This window comes from Hyaena hyaena, unplaced genomic scaffold (genome assembly GCF_003009895.1).
Source record: "Hyaena hyaena isolate Hyena2069 unplaced genomic scaffold, ASM300989v1 scaffold_491, whole genome shotgun sequence".
Taxonomy (NCBI): Eukaryota; Metazoa; Chordata; class Mammalia; order Carnivora; family Hyaenidae; genus Hyaena; species Hyaena hyaena.
The window spans coordinates 779467-794220 of NW_024081114.1; positions in this window are offsets into that span (position 1 = coordinate 779467).

A 14754-nucleotide genomic window follows, 5' to 3' on the forward strand; every position below is an offset into this window, starting at 1 on the left:
AACTCTCTCCTAGACCAAAGTACAAGAATACAGGGATACAGGGGCGCCTGGGTGGCTCATTTGGTTGAGTGTCTGACTTCGGCTTAGGTCATGATTTCAGTTTATGAGTTTGAGCCCTGCATCAAGCTCTGTGCTGACATCTCGAAACCTGCTTCAGATTCTCTGATTATCTCCCTCCCTCTCTCTCTGCCTTTCCCCTCTGCTTTCCCTATCTCTCAAAAACAAACATTAAAATATATATATATATAGGGATATAAACATGTACTGAGCATGCAACAAGGTAAAATTCAAAATGTTTGGCATCCAATAAAAATTGCTAGATATACAAAACACCAGAAAATACAACACATAAGAGAAGGAAAAAAAAACACAAAACACAAAAAATCAGACCTGGAATGACACAAATAATAGAATTATTATGTGTACAAAAGGATATTATAACTGTATACCATATCCTTAAGAAGGTAGTAGTTAGGAAAATGAGAGAAGGCTGAGCATGTTAACTAGAGAAATGCAAGATACCAAAAGGACCAAAGGGGTGCCTAGGTAGCTCAGTCAGTTAAGGTTAAGTGTTTGACTCTTGATTTTGACTCCGGTCATAATCTTATGGTTCGTGAGTTCAAGCCCTGCATAGGGCTCTGTGCTGACAGTGCAGAGGCTGCTTGAGATTCTCTCTCTCTCCCTCTGTCTTTCAAAATAAATAAACAAACTTTTTAAAAAAGAACCAGAAAATAACTTGTAAGAGATGAAAAATAAAATGTTTGAGGAAAACAAACCTGAGTGTGATTAATAGTAGATTAGATGCAAAAGAAAAGATTATGGAACTTTAAGACACAGCAGCAGAAACTATCCAAAGCTTTATAGAGTGAAACATTCATTACTGGAAAGAAAGTGGTCAGAAGAACCTCAGTGAGCTGTGGGTCGCCTTCAGACAGCCTGATGTACCTATTATAATGGAGAGTCCTCAAGGGACATGAGATGAGAGTGAGGAGGAGGGAGGTACAGAAAAATATTTTGTGTTTTCATCTTCATTCAAGTGACATAATGGCCACATTTTAAAATTAGATGAAAATTATAAACCCATAGATCCAGGAAGCTCACTGAATTCCAGGGACAAGGAACAGGAAGAGAATCATGTCAAAGCCTGTCTTAATCAAATTGCTTTAAACCAGTGATTTATGTGCATAATAGCAGAACTTCTAGATACATGAAGAAAAGGCTGGTAGAACTACCTGGAGACAGAACCAACCCATAAATATAGTTGGATATTTCAACACCTTCAGTAATTGATAAGACATGTAGACAAGATCCACAACTATTTAGAAGATTGAAAAACACTCAGCCATCTTATCTGATCTTTATAGATCACTCCACCCAACAATAATACAATACGTATGTATTTTTTTCACATGTGTTGAGAGCATTTCCTACAGAGACTATATTCTGAGCCATAAGGCAAATCACAATAAATAAAGGGTTCAAATCGTACAAAGTACATTCTCTGGCAAAAGAAAAATTCAAAAATCAGCAGATATCTGGAAAATCTCCAAATATTTGCAAACTAAACAAAATGCTTCTGATGAAGGAATAAAAGTAGATTAGAAATGTAGACCAAATGAAGATGAGAACATGATATATTGACATCATTAGATATAGATAAGGCAATACTTAGAGGAAAATTTATTAACACTAGTTGCCTTTATTATATAAAAGATTCTCAAATCAATGACCTCAACTTCTCCCTTAAGGAATGAGAAAAAGGGCAAATTAAAGTAAGGAAAAAAATGAAATAATAAGATCAAAAATGGAAAAACAAGAGGAAATCCAAAAGCTGTTTCTTTGAGAAAAATTAATAGCAATGATAAGCCTTTATCCAGGTTGGAAAAAGTAAAACGTCAGCACAAGACTATCAGGAATGAGAGAGATGATATTACTACAGATTTTCCAAAGTTAGAAGTATTATAAACAACTTTGTGCCAATAAATTTGACAATTTAGAGGCCCTAGACAAATTCCTTGAAAGATACAAACTAACAAAGCTTCTGCAAGAAGAACTGGATAATTTGAATAGTGCTGAGGGCCTTTTAAATAGAATTTTTAGTTAAAAGCCTTACCACAAGCAAAATAGGATCAGCTCAGTTCCTTGGTGAGTTCCACCAAACATCTAAGGAAGACATAATACTAATTCTATACATACGTTTTCAGAAAGTTAAAGAGAGAACACTTCACATCTGATTCTACGAGGCCAACATTTTCCTAATAACAAAAACAGGCAAGGAAATGGCAAGACAACCAAAGCCCAACATCCTTCTGAACATAAAGACAAAGAATTTTAACAAAATTTTAACAAAGTGAATAAAACAGAGAACACATTATGACCAAGTGAGGTTTACCCCAAGAATGCAAATATGGGAAATCAATCAGTGTCATTTATCATACTAGTCTGCTAAAAAAGACCAAAAAATATGTGATCATCTTAATAGAACTGAAAAAGCATTTGACAAATTTAACCATCTATTTCTAATAACTCTCAGCAAAGTAGGAATAGGGGAGAATTTCTTCAAACTAGGATTAAAAAGGAATTTTCTAATAAAGGGCATCCACAAAAAAAAATCTCTATAGTTAGTGTCATACCTAATTGTGAATTATTTAATGCTTTCCCTCTAATATCAACATGACAGGTATGTCATTGTACTGGAAGTCCTAGCCATTTCAATAAAAATTGAAAAATAGGCCAAATTAGAAAACAATAAATAAAATAACTGTCTTCAATGGCAGATAGCATGCTCATTTATGTAGAAAATCTTATGAAATCTATTAAAAAGCTATTAGAATTGATAAATTTTGCAAGCTGATTCTAAAATGTATATAGAAATGTAAAATGTAAAAAATGGCAAAACTACTTTAAAAAAGAACTAAGGGGACTTAAACTATCTAATTTCAAGACATTTAAAGCTACCAGAAGCAAAATACTCTAGTACTGATATAAAGATGGGCAAATAGATCAATCAAACATAATACGAAGTCCAGAAATCAACCTAGATATATTTGGCTAACTGATTTTTAACAAAGATGCCATGGTAATTCAGTGGAGAAAGGATAATCTTTTCAGCACGTGTCCTGAACCATTTGGGTAGCCATATGCAAAAACAAACACAAATAGAAAATAGAAAACTGGCTCTTCAAAAGACACTTTGTAGGAGATGAAAAGACAGTTCACATACTGGGAGAAAATATTTGCAAATCACAGTTATTAAAGGGCTTTCTCCAAGTATATGAAGAACTCTTTAAACTCAATAGGGAGATGACTTTTGGCATAACAGCAGGAGCAGCTCTGCTGACTCGCTCTCCAGTGAAACTGGTGAAAATTATTTTTAAAATTTAATCATTTAAAAGCTCTGGAAATGATCCAAAGAACAAACAGCAAATGAGGAACCATTTCTTCAAGAAAATCTATGAAAATTTAATAAGACGAATTTTACTTTGAGTAAGAAAGGTGAATCTTACTTTCAGTTAAAAAAAAAATGTCTATCATAATTGAACCAGTATCCTCCCCATGCCCCTCCCAGCTCAGCCTTGCGGAGACTCCACTCCAGACTGCTGCAGCCAAGAATATAGATCCCTCTCACTCCCCAGCTCCTAGCGAGAAGGCTTGGACTTCAGTGGTTCTCATCATATCCCCAGCTGACTAATGCTGAGGCAAAGTCTCTGGCAAGTGCAGCTAAGAGGTGGGGACTCTCTTTTTCTATCCACCCTGGAATGTGGGCTTTCCCTTGGGTGCAGCATACTGAGAATACTGGGGCCCTGACGGCCTTTCCTCCGTCTTTTGAGATGATGGTTTAGCCGTATGAAAGGCAAGCCAAGAGGACCTCAGGCTGCAGCCCTTCCTCACCTCCTCTGAGCTCTCAGCTCCAAGAGTGAAAGTGTCATTACAAAAGCTTGCCATTGTCTCTACTCCCAGCTCCACAGTCCAGGAAAAAAATGGAAGGGAGCCTTACCATTACTACTGTCATCTCAGGTTCCCTAGGCCTACCCAAAGCTGTACGTGCCCCGCACTTCCCCAGAGGCAACCACAGAGGCTGAGAGAGAAATAGACTTCACTAAAATAATTCAACGAGTCATTAAACAAATAAACAAGTAAGAACAATATGCCTTGGCAGTGGGGAGATGTCCAGTCTAGAGTTGCTACAATGTATTATCTAAAATGTCCAGTTTCCAATAAAAATATTATTAGGCATGCAAGGAACAGGCAAGTATTACCCATATACTGGGGGAAAAGAAATGGGTAACAGAAGCTACTTGTGAGAGTAACCAGATGTGAGATTTAATAGGAATATATTTCAAAGTAGTCATTATAAATATGTTCACAATAAAGGAAAGGAAAACAAGTAAGGGAAGGTATGATGACAATGTAGCATCAAACAGAGAATATCATAAAGAGGTAGAATGTTTAAAATGAACCAAATGGAAATTCTAGAGTTGACAAGTATAATAACTGAAGTAAAAAATTCAATGGAGAAACTCAACAGTGGATTTAAACTGACAGGAGAAGGACTTTAGTGAACCTCAAAATAGATCAACAGAGATTGTACAAGCCAAAGAATACAGAAAGAAAAAAGGATGATAAACGGAGCCTTGAGGAAGATGGGCCCTTAAATGCACTGACATATGCATAATGGGAGTATTAGAAGAAGAAATGTTCAAAGAAATAGTGGCTAAAAGATTCCCAAATTTATTGAAAAACTATTACCTACACATTCAGGAAGTTCAGTGAACTCCTAGTTGGATAAACTCAAAAGAGATCTTCAGACAGACACATCACAGTAAAAATGCTGAAAATCAAAGCCAATGAAAAAATTGAAAGCAGCAAGAGAAAACTGATGCATCATTTAACAAGGGAACCCCAGTAAGATTAATAACTGACTTGGGAGAAACAATGGAGGTTAGAAGACCATGAGATAACACATTCAAAGTGCTCAAAACTCAGTAAGTAAACAATTTGGTTTTTTAAATTGGCAATAGAGTTGGATACATGGATGGCAAATGAGCATATGAAAATATGATTAAAATCCTTGCAAATTAAAGCCAGACTGAGATACCACTAAAACACTTACTAATGACTCTAACCTAAAGACTGACCATACTAAGGATGTGTACTAAGGATGGCAAGGAGCAGCCCAAACACATATACAGCTGGTGGGAATGTAAAATGAAACAACTTATTTGGAAAAGAATTTGGTAGTTTCTTAAAAAAATTAAACCTGTAGTGTCATTTTACTCAGGCATTGTATTTACACAACAGAAATGAAAATCTATATCCATACTTAAGACGTGTGTGAATATTCAGAGCAGCTTTTTTGCAATAGCTAGAATGTAGATACAAACAAAATGTCTTTCAGTAGGTGAATGGATAAAGTTTGGTATATGCATACAATAAAAATTATGCAGCAATAAAAAGAATTAACTAGTGATCCATACAATAACACATTAATGTTTTTTTAAACCTTTTTATTGTGAAATATTCAAAATTGCAACCTCCATCCCACAAAAGCTTTAGTTCAGTGATTTATCATAAAACAAATAATTATGTACTCACCAACAAGATCAAGAAATTGCTAGCACCAAGAAACCTATCATGTACCCTCTTGCAATCACAGAGCTTATCGAACCCTAAAGGTAGCCAGTGTGTCCTTTTTTACAATAGTTCCTTCTGCCTTAATATGCATTCCCAAACACTAGAGATTATATTGGCGAGTGAATTGAATTTTATATGAATGGAATTATGCGTGATGGTTTTTTGTAGTTGTCCACTTTGTTTTGGGTATCTGGCTTCTTTCTCTCAGCTTTAGATTGATGTGTGTTGCTGTAATTTGTTTATTTTTATTTTATACAGTATTCCGAATATACCACGGACATGAGTTGTTACCTGTGTAGAGCTATTATAAATATGCCACTGTTAACATTTCCATATATGTCTCTGGGTGCCACACACTTTTCCATGGGTTATATACCTGGGGGTGGGGCTTAGGGGATGTCACATCTTCAAGTTTATTAGATCAACCTCTTCCAACGTGGCCATTCCAGTTTATACTACCACAGAGCTCTGTGGCTGTCAAAGCTTTGTCCTTTCTCATAGTCTCTCAGCTAAAACAACTCCAAATGCATGGCTCACCTTTCTGGGCTCATTATTTCATTTTCTAATTGGCTCTCTAATGCCTTCAAGAAATTGTTTCTTTCATATTTTGCCCATTTTTGATGGCTGTCTTCATTTGGAAGAATTTTCTGAAATATCTCTCTCACCATTATTGGAAGCAAAATATTTACTATTTATGGAAGTGTTTATTGTCTACAGACAATACTGGGTGTAAGAGGATCTTTCTCAATTTTCAAAGAGTAATTCTTACTGTTACTGGAGACTCTGGGCCTAGGGTAGTCTCCTGAATGTAGATCCTGAATGTAAGCTTTTCACTGGGGCACATGAAGTTTCTTAAAGCCATGTGCCTGAGCCCAGGTTGTGGAAGGTTTAAAAAAATAGAGATAACCTTCATTAAAATTGGCTGGGTATTCTCTGTGTGCCCTGTCGCCTCCTGGGAATTTCACACAGATTTCCAATCAACGCCAAAGGCACATCTCTGAGTGATCTCAGACCTACAGATGTACCACTGGCCTTGGTATTCTATGAAGCTATTATTTGGATTATAGTCCTAGTTTTATAAGTTCAGGGAGCAGAACTTGACATGTTTGGTGACAGGAATGGCTGCTTCTTTTGTAAGGTCATTTTGAAGTAAAAGGTGTTTTTTTTTTAATTTTAGGTTGTTTTTTTTTTTAGTTTATTTATTTTAATAATCTCTACACCAACATGGAGCTCAAACACATGACTCTGAAATCAAGAGCCAAATGCTCCTCCAAACAAGCCACTCAGGCACCCCATCAAGTAAAAATTTATTCTAAGAAGCACCACTCAAGAGGTCCATCTTAATAGGATAAATGTAAGGCTCTGGACACTTGTCCTGGAGTATGGGTATAACTAGGACTTCTGTAGCTTTGTGAAGGCCAAAGTCACCTCCTTCAAGGTGCTTCATTTGTTTAAATGTCACTTTCTCAATGAGGCCTACCCCATCTTAGCAACTCAGACCCATATGGACACCTCAACTTTTTTTTTTTTATCCTTAACATGACTAACACCTTTCAATGTGCTAAATTATTTATGTATTAAATCTATCATATCACTGTCTTCCCCTGCTAGAGAGTAAGCCCACAAGGATGGAAATCTGTTTCATTCACTGACCTGTTCCTAAGAGGTAGCCCCTAAGAGTTTCTTTAACATAGCAAGCATTTGGCAAATGGTTACTGGACTTCCTGATTATAAAAGTAATCGACTGAAAAACATAAAGCAGCAGCACCTGGATGGCTCAGCTGGTTAAATGTCCAACTCTTGATTTTGGATCAGGCCATGATTTCAACGGTTCATGAGTTCGAGTCCCACATCAAGCCCTGTGTGGAGCCCAGCCTTGGGCTCTGTGCACATGTTCTCTCTCTTTCTCTAAAATAAATAAATAAATAACATATGTATGTATATGTATATACATGTATGTTATATATACACACACACATATGTGTGTGTGTGTGTGTGTGTGTATATATATATATATATATATATATAAAGTAATATGACCATATTTATTCCTCATAGGGGTAAAGTGACCCGTATCAACTGCAGACAGTTTTTCTGGGGGCTATTTCAGGGATATATTTTTATTACTATTGTTATAAAGGTTACACTCCATTAGGTATTTTTTTCAGTCTTGTTTTGAATGCTTTTATACTAATTAAATGATCTGCTCAAAATGACAATAAGAATAGTGGGAAGTTAGGACTGCAAAAGAAATTAAATTCTTCCACATCTAAGATAAGACTGAAGTGTCCTTTATCCTGGAGTCTTGGGCCCCCGAGGGCACAAAACCTTGCATCGATAGACTTCTTTCCCCAACTGGCTCCTTCTTGTTGGAGAAACTGTGCAAGTGCTTTCCTCATGGGCCTGGCGGTGCCAGAGGGAGAGTCTGAGACTCTAGAAGTCAGAAATAACTGCTGCTGCCCAGCCTCATGCTTTCATACTACCACTGAAGCCCATGCTTTCTTTTTTTTTTTATCTTCCCAAAAGAAGAACAGTCGTACCCTGTTTTTCCCTGTCATGTTACCAGCATGCCAACTGTTTATTTCTCTAAGGTCTCTTTTTCTGCACTTTTTGATATATTACCTCCCTTAACTGTGACCTGTCAGGAAGGGTGGAAGCCTCTTCTAAAAATGCTTCAGGCAGGTTGACCACTATAGGAAAATGGCTGGAGATGTGTCACCAGGTCAAAAATTGTCTACTGCACCCAGCCCCTGCTGAAGGAGAGGGTAAAAAAAAAAAGATCCTGACCTTCTCCAGGAGCTGGTGATGCTAACTGTGTGACCTGGACCTTGTGGTTGCCCACTTCCCGGGCTGGGATATGGCAACCGGAGGAAGTATTCAATGAGCATAGTGTTTCATTCACACTGAGCACTCAGTAAGCATTAGCAGTTACTGTTATCCATATGCTGCCTCAGCAACTGTGTAATGAATCTGTTTACAGAGATTGTTATTTGACGATTGATTCAATACAGTTTTCACTTCTCAAGGCAGGAGAAATTTCTGCAAAACCTACTCTGAGTTTTCAGGGGATGGGGGGTGGAGGTCAATGTAATGTTGATTTTTTTGGAGGTTTTTGCTTCTTAGTTCCTTGTTCTATTTCCTGATGGCATTCAAAAGCAGACTGATTTCCTTCCCTCTCAAACCTGCTCTTGCTGTGGTCCAGCCTTGAGTGGTCTTACTTTCTCTGACACTTCTGCTAAATCTTTTCTCCTATCTTTCTTACCACTGACCCATCAAGTCATGGAGCTTCAGATTCTGCAATATTTTGTCTGTCCCCTCTTGTCCATGCCTCCTACACACTCCTTCATTATGCTCTAGAATGTAAGATCCAAGAGAGAAGGATGTCTTGTACAAACAGTGCCTGGGACACCACAGGCCTGCCAAGTGTCTGTTGAAGGTTGAAAGAATTCTCCTGTCAGTGGAATGCTGCAATCATTCTCCCTAACCAGCCTCCCTGCACACTTGCCTCTTAAAACAAACCTTTTAGAGATCAACCCAGTTATGCCCTTGCTTCAGACCTTTCAGTGGCTTATTTTAGCTCTCAGGAGAAATGTTCACACCAAGTACCTAGCCTATATAAGGCCTACCTCAGCTCAATCCCAAATTATCCTCAAGCTTCCATTTCTTCCAGCATTACCTTCCCACAAAATTCCGTGGCCACACTTCCCTACTGGGTGTTTTCACTGGTCTTAACCTTTTTCTGGACAGGTCTTCTGCTTGGAATGTCCTTCCCTTGGTCATCTGCTGAAATCTTGTCCATACTGCACAGCCTCACTGATGCCTCCGTTTAAACTGCTGATGTTCAGCTGGTACCACCTCATCTGGGCCTGCTCAGCTCATTGAATTTCTCATCATCATTTGTCTTGTATTCTGGTTAATTGTAATTATCTGAGCATAGAAGTCCCTTGAAGGAAGGGACCATAGCTTGGTAATTTTTAATCTTTTGTGCGTAGCTCAGTGCATGTCAGAAGGTAATTTCCTGATCCATGGTGGACATTCTGGTTATTTTTGGTGGATGTTACCCTTATCATTGTCAGGACAGAGGGACCAGCCTGACCAAACCACGGAGAAGGCAGAGTACAGAATGGCTGGGAAGATCCGTGGTGTTCATAAGGTGCTGCTTTCATTACAGTCACTGCAGTGGCTGTGATCCCCATTACCCTGGCTTGTTCTGTAGGTCTTGAGGACCCTGGGTGCGCCGGTCACGCCAGATCTGGCCACCAGGTGGCACCCGCGCTCCACGAGTGCGGCTCACCATGCTGGGCTAGGCTTCTCGGGCATAGCTCTGCTTGTTGGCCAGCGACCAGCCTCGGGAATCCCGCAGGGGTGCAGAGGACATCCGGCGCCGGCCAGATGGTGATTCAGCGCTGCTGCACGGGACCGAAGGGCCATAAACCCAATCCCCAGCTCTCCGAGCCATGAGTCGATATCCCACTTCACTCTTTTGTCCGCATGGGTCTTCACCCAAGTGGGGCTCCACGCTCTGCCTCCGCAAGCCTTTATTTGTGTTGATTCTGTTTCCTGCAGCCTGGGTGGTGCCCCCTCTTCCAGGGGGCCTGTCTGGCCACAGGAGGACTTAGCGCAGGAGGGACGCAGTGAGCTATCAGCATCCTCAGTCATAGAATTTGTCCTTCAGTGGTGTTTACAAGAGCACCAGGTGTGGGATAATCTGTTCTCCAGGCAGCCTCCTGCTGTCCTGCTTCCCTGCACCCAGCCCGCTGTCAGATGTCACACATCTGCCTGTCCCTGTTATGACCAGCACTAACTGCCTTTTCCTCTGAATAACAACGGATCTGTGAGAAATGGGAGGCACTGTGGGTTGGGGAGAGACTGGATGTAGCCTCCTGCAGGGAGGACGCCCATGCATGCTCAGGCAGGTGAGCAGGTTGCCCTGGGCCAGGCCTGGCCACATAGGCCATCCCATTTCTGGAGCTGTGTCTCAAGTTCATCTCCCCAGCGGAGGCTCCTTTCCTGCTGGGCTCGGGCTCTGTGGCCCTCCCATCCTGTCCCTCAGCTGTCAGTGGGTACCACACTCTGACTGTAATCTGTCTGGACTGTGCATGGACTCATGGAATTAGAGGGGTTAATTTGTCTGTTTTATGCTCAGTCACAAAGGGGCAATGGTTAGAACCCTCATATATTCATGTATTTATGTATCTGTAGCAACTACATCTTTTGTGCAAAGTTATAGAAGAGAGGATGCTTTTTATTTTTAATTTATTATTTTTTTGTAATCTCTGCCCCCAAAATGAGGCTTGAACTCACAACCCTGAGATCAAGAGTAGCATGCTCTTCTGACTGAGCCAGCCAGGGAACCCAAGAGGATGCTTTTGAGGCATTTATATGGCCTATATGGCACAGGTTGTAAGGTACTTAGCCCCCCACTCCTGCCCCTACTACACACACACTCGGGGTGGGGGGCGGGATGTGTGACACAGGAGGAGCCACAGGTCCAGGAAGGCTGTGACCTTGGGTTTGGTGTGTGGAGGCAGGGAGGGACTGGAGGAAAAGTAGGGTATAGCGAGTCATGTGGTGCCTGGATCACAGCCAGGAAATGACTCCTCCCTGTAAGAAGCTTAAAATACCCTCTCCCCCACTTAAGAAAACTCACAGGACGAGACTCCACCTGAGAAAGCACTCCCAAGCATCAGAGCACGAAACGGAGGTGATGCTGTATTGGCTCACAGATTCTGGGCCTTGGACCAGGTGGGCCTCCCGGAGAAGCAACCCCCCTCAGCAGTTCTGAGGCCAAGCAGCTGGTCCTCAGGTGAGCCCTGAAAACAAGCATGAGTAGAGGCCCAAGTCTCTCTATCAACCCTACCCAGGGCCCTAGTGCTGAGAACAGGAGAGCATTTGGAGAGGAAGGTCATTAGCAGAACCTGGGGCCTGCTGAGAAGTGGGAATGAGGTGGGTCTTAGGAACACTTTAGGCTTCAGGAATGTGGGGGCTCTCCCTCGCCCTCCATGAGGAGCTGGCGGCTGGTATCAGGACCTACTGCTCACTGGGGATGCCTGAACCAGTGAGCTCTACACCAGAATGCATCTTGCCAAACCACAGAAGCACTAGACACATTGTTTCCAGACTCCAACATGAACACAACCCCCTCTACAGACCTGTAGCCCCTAATGATGCTGGTCTTCCAGGTCTTATAATTTCCGTAGCCCAGCAAGCCAACTGGTTCTCACTCCCCGGGAGCCCAAAGGCCCTGCCGGAAAGGGCCTGAAAAGGAGGCATCTCTTTTGCACCTTTAAAATAAGGACCAACCTCTCTGCCTAAACTGCCCCCTAGAGGTGGTGTGAGAAGAGAGAAGACAATGCTTGAGGAAAAAGCACTTTGCAAGCATGGAGCATTGATATTGCCGTGCACAGGGTTAGATTCTTGGCTCAGTGCCCTCAGTCCCTTGTTTAATTGCTTAGCATTTATGTGAAATAGCATGTCAACTTGGGCCCCCTCAAACCACAACTCTTTTGCAGAAGTCCAAAGTAAAGCCAAAGATTTTTGCAGGTTTCCAGAGGTAAGGGCAGCGCATCTCACCAACACCTCCTTCTTTGTGACATGATTTAGACAGGAAACTAGTTCTTAAAAAGTCTCATGAACTCAAAGGTTCATGAATGTGACACAGTTTGCTGACGTTCTGTGGGGAGATGGATGGGTTTACACTATAGCAATGAAATACTTTTGAGTTGAACGTTCGGCATCTCTGTTCTTGCAATTTCCTGGCACAAAACCATCTCTGGGGTTGGGATCCGAACTGCACCCTGCTGTGAGGAATTTCACTGTCTAGACCTTGGCTTACTCTTAATTCTTTCTCCTGCTTTCTCTGCATACAGTCTCCTTCCCTCAGCTTTATACCCCACCCCTGCCTCAGAGCCAGGAAATTCCCATCTTTTTCTTGTAGGTCCATTGAGCCAGTGGTTTTTGTCAGTCTCATCTTCTTCCCCAAGGTGCCTGTCAAAGTATTTTCCCGAAACAAGAATAGTTCTTGCCTTAAGATGAACTCTGGGGCCAGCTGTTGAGATGACATTTTCACCTCCTGACATTAACCATAACAGAATCCAAAAAAAATTGTTTTCAACAGCTTTGATGGGAACAGATTAGAGCTGAGAAAAATAACCTACATATTTTGTTTAAAATGAAAATATAAAGAAAACTCATGAATGACATGGAGGGAAGGGAATAAAACTCTCCCAGAGATCCAAGCAGCCCTGTCCAGTAGCTAAGACTAAAAGGGAAGCAAGTGTGTACCATCTCAGCTTAATACCGAATCGCTGAATCCCCCTGCACCCCAGGGCCCAGTGGTACAGGGAGGCTTCCTGAGTTCTGGGCGCCTGCAGCGAAGGTTCCGGGAGGGAATCACCCAGGGCCTCCCGGGTGCCTGGGGACACGCAGCAGGTGGGGGATGGGGAGGCTGGAGTCAGGAGGCACAGAGTGAGACCCATAGGGATGAACCCCCCCAGGGCAGCCTCAGGACCGGGCTGCAACCATGGCTCATTGTTCCACTGTGACGGGTGCCGGGGGAGCACGGAGTGATTCCCAGTGCTCCCAGGCAGGACCCAGCACAGACCCTCTTCTGCCAGCCTGGAGCTGACTGGTTTATCTAGTCAAAGCACTGTCACCGTCACAGTGTGACCACCTGGTGACTGGTGGCTCCCCTTTCTCGGTACACTGTCTGGATCTCCAGCAGGCACCTGGTCCAGTTATCGCTGTGTGCCTGGTACGCAGAAGGTACATACAAGAAGTGTGGAAACAAGGAAGGAAGAAGCGATTGGATCCCTGGCTGGGGGTCCGGGGTCTGATTTCTGGCTTCCACGTCTTGTCTCCACTGACGAGTGCTGAGGCCTCTGGCAAGCCTGGAAGCCTCTCTAGAACTCCACTTTGCTTAGACTGCCACGGGAAGAGATGCCGGTCTTGAAGGGAAGAGAAGAGGAGCTCAGGAGCTCGGTGTGGAAGCTGAGAGAGCAAGGGGCATGGGTATCTGGTCAGAAGCTCCCAGGCCCGGCCCTGCCGCCATCCATGTCATCCTGCGCACGGCTGGACGACATGCCTACACGTCCTTGCACGTTCGCCCCGATTCCCCAGGAGAGCGGTTTCTCTTTTCTGCTAATTTTACTCGGCGTGAGGGAAACCCAGAAGGGCGAGTCGCCTGTCCAGGGCCGCCCGGGGCCTGTACTCTCTCTGGCTCCCAGCCGGGCCAGGTGGCACTGCACAGCCAGGTGTCGTGCTGCTGCTCACATCGACGGGATGCTGCGGAAGCTGCACAGAGGCTCATTTTAGAAGACATTTAGAGCATAAACTCTAGGGTTCTGCAATTCAATCAGGTGGACCCTAAATGTAAAGGATTGAAAGCTTGAAACGTTTTCATGATTTACGTAAATTCTGCCCACTCTCCTGTCCTTCATGCCCCTCCTCCACTCCCCACTTCTGCTATTTTTGTCCTGTAAGAGCCACTTGTGGTCATCCCCACCACACAGCCAGGGTCAGCGGGCCTGCCGTGCACGATTCAACTCAGTCCAGGTTTGAGACTCAGCCAGTGAACAGCGACGGAGTCGGTGGCCAGGTAAGAGCACGGCTGGGACACCTCTGATGGACAGATGGACGCTACACTCAGTAACTGTGTTATCTCCTCTCCCTTTGAAAGTACTGCTGTTCACACAGCCCTCCTGTGGTTCAGCATGGTGACACCTCCAGGAAGGACGTTCCTTTTATGGGGATTCTGCCTCTCTGTGCCTCAGTCTCCCGTTGAAAAAGAAGGAGCGATCTTAATCCTGACCTCACAAGCTTTAGTGGGGGCCAAGCTGGTGCACAGACATGAAGATACCTCGTAAATTGTCACACACACACACACACACACACACACACACACACACACACACTGTAACATGTTAGCTACTCCATTCTGGGAAAGGCAGCCCTAGCCTGCTCCCCCTTTCTGTGTACCACCTCCCTTTAAACTAACTGTGGGTCCCACACTGCACAAACTTACACACATGGCCCATATGCCCTTGCTCATCCTCAGGCCCAACAAACCTGAAAACATGGCCATTTCCTGGAGATGACTATGTTACATGATGGATAGATTTT